The following is a 7500-nucleotide window of genomic DNA, read 5'->3' on the forward strand; positions in this document are numbered from 1 at the left end:
TGTGCTCCTGCATCATCTGGACTGTGCTCCTGCATCTCCTGCATCATCTGGACTGTGCTCCTGCATCTCCTGCATCATCTGGACTGTGTTCCTGCATCTCCTGCATCATCTGGACTGTGCTCCTGCATCATCTGGACTGTGTTCCTGCATCTCCTGCATCATCTGGACTGTGCTCCTGCATCTCCTGCATCATCTGGACTGTGTTCCTGCATCTCCTGCATCATCTGGACTGTGCTCCTGCATCATCTGGACTGTGCTCCTGCATCTCCTGCATCATCTGGACTGTGCTCCTGCATCATCTGGACTGTGTTCCTGCATCTCCTGCATCATCTGGACTGTGTTCCTGCATCTCCTGCATCATCTGGACTGTGCTCCTGCATCTCCTGCATCATCTGGACTGTGCTCCTGCATCTCCTGCATCATCTGGACTGTGCTCCTGCATCTCCTGCATCATCTGGACTGTGTTCCTGCATCATCTGGACTGTTCTCCTGCATCTCCTGCATCATCTGGACTGTGTTCCTGCATCTCCTGCATCATCTGGACTGTGTTCCTGCATCTCCTGCATCATCTGGACTGTGTTCCTGCATCATCTGGACTGTGCTCCTGCATCTCCTGCATCATCTGGACTGTGCTCCTGCATCTCCTGCATCATCTGGACTGTGCTCCTGCATCTCCTGCATCATCTGGACTGTGCTCCTGCATTCAAACAGTACTTTCCACCCCTCTCCTGCATTCAAGAAAGAAGGGAAAAATACAGCAAGTGTAGCAAGAGTAATCTTCCATGTTTCATGTTTGTGTGTGTTCGTTCACCACTACAACAGCCAGATGAAAAACTCTGCAAAGTCCAGTCATTGAAGGATAATACCAGTGTTGTTGTTTTTTTGTTTGTGCCAATGGTCTGGTTTCCCCTCTCCCTTCCATCCTTCCTGCTGGTGTCTGCACACAGTCAGCATCGTTAAAGCTTATCAGGACTCATTTTCCTCTCAATTTATCCTCTGTGGAGCTTTACATCAGTGGAGGGGATGAGTCAAAACTCTGGTTTGTTGCTAATGGGAGATTCAGACGGAACTGTCGTAAAGGCATAGAAATTGCCTACTTAAACGCTGAAATTCAGTGATATATTCCCCTTTATGAAAAGAACCCTTTAAGTGAATAACACCTGCGACATCATCACTAATAACACCTGCAACATCATCACTCAGTGAGTGTAGCCTATATGATCTTGCCTGATTTGAATTGAAGTGACGTCCATAATATAGGCATTACTATAAACTGTTTATAGGTTTTTAAGGCCGATACTGAAGCTGATGTTTGGATCGAAGATGCTGATGGCGGATATCTTTCAGTTTGACCATTTTCATGCCTAAAAAAAAAAGACAAGTGTTCAGTATTTCTCTCCAGAAGTCGTGCGGGTTAAATCTCCCATCTGTGAACGAGGTCAGCGTCAGGCAGGCGAGTCTATCATCGCTGGCTGCCGGTGGCGAAAAGCAATAAAACGTTCACTTCTCATTCGCCGCCATCCGATCCATCCGCCCTCAGCCTGGACTCTGGCGCTGGAAGGGGACCAAGATATTTTTTACTGATCAGGACTATAAACTATTTATGTTGTCGTTGTTATCGTTTAGTTTTTATAAATGACTCTGTACCGCAGTGTTTTTGTATTAGCTCTATAAATGTCGACTGTACATATAAAGAAACGTGATTCACACGGTGTCTTTTTCTCCACGAGAGTGCTTATTTTGTGTGTGTGTGCGTGTGTGTGTGTGTGTGAGAGAGAGAGAGAGAGAGTAACAGTGTTGTGATATCTTTGTATCTTTCTTAAAACCCAAGTTTACAAGGTGCTTCACAATCAAGACATTAAAGTCACAAAAACACTATCAAAGAAGAGGACAGAGGCCCAATAAGTTCAGTAGAACAAGAGGGCTCCATTTGTATCTTGTACAAAATATATAAATTAAAGCAATGACCGATGTCTATATTTTCAAAAGCTTTCAATGCCTTGACTTTTTCCCCTCAAATTCACAAGCGTTAAAGGATTTCAACCAAGGAGCCGTGGGAACCCTGAGAGTAAGAAAGACCGAGACTAAGACAGTTAGAAAATGACAGACGAGACAGAGGGGTTAAGAGGCTGAAACAAAGACGGGCCTAAACACACGCAGACTTGTGGTCTGGTCTGCAGACTACACACGCAGACTTGTGGTCTGGTCTGCAGACTACACACGCAGACTTGTGGTCTGGTCTGCAGACTACACACACAGACTTGTGGTCTGGTCTGCAGACTACACACGCAGACTTGTGGTCTGGTCTGCAGACTACACACACAGACTTGTGGTCTGGTCTGCAGACTACACACACAGACTTGTGGTCTGGTCTGCAGACTACACACACAGACTTGTGGTCTGGTCTGCAGACTACACACACAGACTTGTGGTCTGGTCTGCAGACTACACACACAGACTTGTGGTCTGGTCTGCAGACTGTGGAGTAGACACAGTAATGAGTTTGCTCACAGCGTGGGCGTATGGCTCCCTCTGAGATCATAGTCATTACGGTGTGTGTGTGTACAGAGGACTGTGGATGGTTACTCAGAGACTATTTGGACTAAACCAACTAAATTTGTATAATTAAACTTACATCTGTCTGTTAATTACCCATATCATTTAAAGATGATTACATGTGACATAATTCACAATATTTTATTTTAATGGAAGATGTTGCAACTGACCCCAACCTTGGGGACAGTTGCAACACGAGTCAGGGAGGGTTGCAGCATATTAAAAATACGTTTCACTAACTAGTGCAGTGCCATATTCCGATTGGTCGAATTGCACGGAATTCGACCGATTCGACTTCCTGTGTTCCCAGCAGCGCACCCGGCAAGTATGAAGTCGATCGGACAAACGGTTCTCGAGAGAAACCGTCTCTTTGTGTTGCCAGCAGGTGGCGCTATGACAATGTGTGTGTCCAAATTGCACAAAATGTGGCACCGCACCTCGTCGGGTTCCGAGCAGCGCACTCCCCAAGTTTGAAGTCGGTCGGACGAACGGTTCTCAAGATGAACCACTTTTTGTGTTGCCGGCAGGTGGCGCTATGCTGAATTGCATGAATGGGGGGGGGGGGGCTAACTGAGCTGAGATCTCGCTCTAGTCTAGTAGGTTTCTGGGGGGAGCAATAAGACTTGTTGCAACCGTCCCCAGTCTCCCCTACCTTATGAAAGAGAGAGAGATGGAATGAATGTTTTACCCCGTGTAGGTCGGAGTCAGAGTGACTGAAATCATAGACACACAACTCCTGCACTGCACTGCACTCAAGTTGTAGGCTATGCGTGTGTGTGTCTGTGTGTGTGTCTGTGTGTGTGTGCATGCTTGTGTGTCTGTGTGTGCGTGCTTACTTTGCATAAAACAGATAGTGGTAATACTGACAGTTAAACTTCACTACGGTGCCCTTGGGGTCACGCTATACACAAACGCACAATGCGCCCACACACTCAAGCTGTTAGTGCATGATTGTGTGTGTGTGTGTGTGTGTGTGTGTGTGTGTGTGAGAGAGAGAGAGCTAATGTTTAGCTTGATCCCATGGGTACAGTAGAAGAGATTATTGAGAAAAGTGTTGGCTAAGCATGGCACGCACTCTAGTGTGTGTGTGTGTGTGTGTGTGTGGATAGACTGTTATGGGTGCTTCTTTCCCCTATTTGTTTTTTGCAGATCTGTGTGTGTGTGTGTGTGTGTGTGTTTGTGCGTGTGCGTGTGTGTGCGTGTGTGTTTGTGCGTGTGTAGATAGCCCGGAGGCTAGTTCATTATGCTAATTTTCTCGCTGGTGGTAATCGCAGCGTCTTTCTCATTAGGCCAGTAATGGCTGACAGCAGGAAGGCAGAACATTACATTGATCCCTGTATAATTATTCCAGGGCTACCACAGGATCACTTTCATCTTGTGTGTGTGTGTCTGTGCGTGTGTGTGTGTGTGTGTGTGTGTCTGTGTCTGTGTGTGTCTGTGGGGTGGGGGGGGTATGATAATTTGGCGCATTACATTCTTTACAAAAATAAATGTGAGACTTATTTGTGTCGAGATTAAATAATTAAATTCTGGTCTGGATTTGATACGTCCCATTTGCCAGAATTAACCACAGCTTTAGTGACAGACGCGCCCCGTGTTGTTGATTCATTTGAATGCTCTGTATCTGTCATGTGTAATAAACCGATATCAGCTCGAGTGCAACGCTGTGAACGAGCCCGACAAACGATGCTGACGCTCGTTGCCATTTAAATTTCTAATTTAAATTAGCTGTGCACAAATAATGTCATGAAATATAACATGCACGCTTGAAAATGAGAGATGGGCCACCTGAAAAACCTTGTTCAGTAACACTGGGTAGATTTGTTTCGAAGTGTAGGTTACTGTGTGACACAGTAGACTTGTCTCTTGTCTTTAGCCCTCTCTACTCCCAAACACTGTTGTAGCTTAAGAAGTCACCTCAGGTAACCTGAGCAAATTGTTAGCTCACTAGCCAGCTGGCTAATGACCAAAGTAGCCTAACTGTTGTTGCTGTGAACGTGTAATTAGCCACTACTCGCAACATTAGCAAGGCCTATAGGCTAATGTGCAAATCAGATACGCTAACAAGACAGCTGAGCTGGCCAGATACTATGGTTAGCTATAGCTAACAAACTGCCATTAGCCCAAACAGGAAATCAATCAGGTGTGGCAGTTCTTTATTGTTCAGGTGTCTAGAAACGCGATCATGTTGTCAGCTGGCGTTGCGAAGAGGTGAGGACCTCCAATATGGCCACCAGAGGATCCGTCACATGCATTTTTACTTGCCTCACCCTAACCATAACAACCAACATCCTTAAAACAAACATAAAAATGCAATGAAACGTGTATGAAGAGTTGTATAGCGATTCCTCTGTTCTGCATCATGGCTTTCTGGCAGAAAGTCTTACGGGCTAACTTCTCCCACAGGCCCGGCGTTGGAGGGGGGCCTGACCGGGCCGCCCCCCCCCCCCCCCCCATTCCCCAAACTGCCCCCCCCCCCATTCAAAAAAAAAAGAAAAAGTGTTTGTTTTTTGCTCTCTTTTTTTTCGTTTTTCTGTTTTAAAGTTTAAAACTGAATCTGGCTGTCATTAGGCATTGATTAACTGAATGCTATTGCTAACTGTTACTTTGAACATCCATTTGCAATGATTCTGGCTGGATATTAACTATTATAAATTTGTCACAATGAATGCAATTTGTGCACAATGTGTAAATACATTTAATATTAATTGTTTAGGCCTAATTATTTGTAAAGTCACAACACATTAGAGATGTGTGTAGTTCTTCATAGATTTAGCCTCTTCATTTTGCTCTCAAATGCACCAGGTTGACGAATTTTACTTTAAAATGTACAAAATCTTCTTCCTGGGGAGAATCCCCCCGGACCCCCCTTGGGTAGCTTGGCCCCCCCAAGCTAGGGGCAGGCCCCCTCTGTAATTTCGGTCTGGAGCCGGGCCTGCATGTGCATCCGGCATGGTCCGTGCTAGAATGGATGGACCAGAGGGACATGAGGAGCGATGATTGGTGGGGTTAGGGTTGAGTTTAGGCATGAGGAGCAAAGCCGTTTATATAGAAGAGTCGCGACATCTCCATTCACTCCAATGGACCAGTTTTTTACTCTCAAGAGTTCCAGGAAGTAAGGTCCTGGATTAAGCCGCACTGTCGAGTTGCAGCAAAATGGACAGTTTGTGTTGTACTTTGAAAGGGATTTTTTGAAATTGTACATTATCAGCTTTATTTTAGCATTCAAAAGTAGCATGAGACCCCGTCCTGGCTGTTCATTGGCTAATGAGTCACGCATTTTGGTCCTCCGCCACTCTCTCTCTCTAAACTGCTCTGATGAGGAGTGATGATTGATTGGTTACGTTTAGGGTAGAGGCTGGGTTAGGTCCCTCCCCCGTCCCTCCGGCCTATCCATTCTTGCATTAACCATCCGTCACCTCTTCTCTAGGGCCAGAAGGCCTTTATAAATGGAACATCTTCACTCATAAGACAATAAAGACAAACCTTTTCTGGCCTGATACACAATAGAAACTGGGTTTTTTCTGATTTACCTCCTGTTTTCTCCCCAATTGGCTTGGTCAATTCCCCCCTGATGTCATGTGGTCGTTGCTCAACCCCCTCTGCCGATCTGGGGAGAGTTGTAGACTAGCACATGCTTCCTCAGATGCATGTGCAGTCGCCAGCTGCTTGCTTTTACCTGACAGTGAGGAGTTTTACCGGCAGGAGGTAGCGCCTGGGAGGATCATGCAATTTGCCCCAGTTCCCCTCCCCCTCAACCATGCACTCTGACCGACCAGAGGAGGCACTAGTGCAGTGAAACAGGACACATACCCTTAATTTAGCTTCCCACCCGCAGACAGCCAATTGTAGCCTACCTGTATGGATGCCCGAACAGGCCGGAGGTAACATGGGGACTCGAACCTGCGACCTTCATGTTTGGTAGTCAAGGGGATCTAACGCTGCACTACCCGGACGCCTAGAAACGTTTCTAACATTGCATGCAGTCTGGGGTAGAGCGGGGAACTTTTCCACCTCACGTTCTTCAATGTTTAAGTAGCTTTGATGTGAATTTCATTCTTTCCATTCTGTCTGACCTGCACTCTCCTGGCTTGCTTCCTATCTCTCCAACTGCTCATACCAGGTCTTATGGAGAGGATCCCTATCCAGACCCTGCACTCTTAGCACCGGTGTCCTCTAGAGCTCAGTCCTGGGGGGCCCTTCAATCAATCAATCAATCAATCAATCAGTCAATCAATTTTATATTTATATAGCGCCAAATCAAAACAAGAGTTATCTCAAGGCGCTTTACAAATAGAGCAGGTAGAAGACCAGGCTCTTCTCACGTGCACTGGAGATTCTACTGTGAGGTCATGTGGCAATGGACACAATTTCCCAACAAGAGCATGCTATTCTTTCTCCATACCAGATCTCTTGGCCATGTGATCTCTTCTCATGGCTTCTCTTATCACTGCTATGCCAATGACACTCAGCTCCACTGTACCTCTCCTTCCCTCCCTCAGACACCCAAATCCAGGCACGCAGAGATGCGTGCCTGGATGGCTGACCACCACCTCAAGTTCAATCTTGGAAAGAGCTACTCTTCCTCCTAGGGACAGACTGCCCTCTCACAGACCTCTCCATTGACAACACTAGGCTACTGTGCCACCCTCTCCAACTGCTAAGAACCTCGGTGTGATCCTGGCCAACTCTGGCCTACGTTGCAGCAGTAACTACCCACTCCGGTTCTCCCTGTCCAAAATGTGTCTGTTTCTTACGTTGGAATTGGGACACAACTCCTGCTCCTGGTCCAGGCACTTGTTCATTTCCCGCCTGGACTACTGCCACGTTCTTCTGGGCGGCCTACCTGCCTCGGCCATCCGACCGCTACAGCTCATTCAGAACACTGCAGCCCGTCTGGTGTTCAACCAACCCAAATTCTCTCTCGTCACTCCCCTCTTCCGG

This window comes from Poromitra crassiceps (genome assembly GCF_964638095.1).
Source record: "Poromitra crassiceps genome assembly, chromosome: 28".
NCBI classification, from domain to species: Eukaryota; Metazoa; Chordata; class Actinopteri; order Beryciformes; family Melamphaidae; genus Poromitra; species Poromitra crassiceps.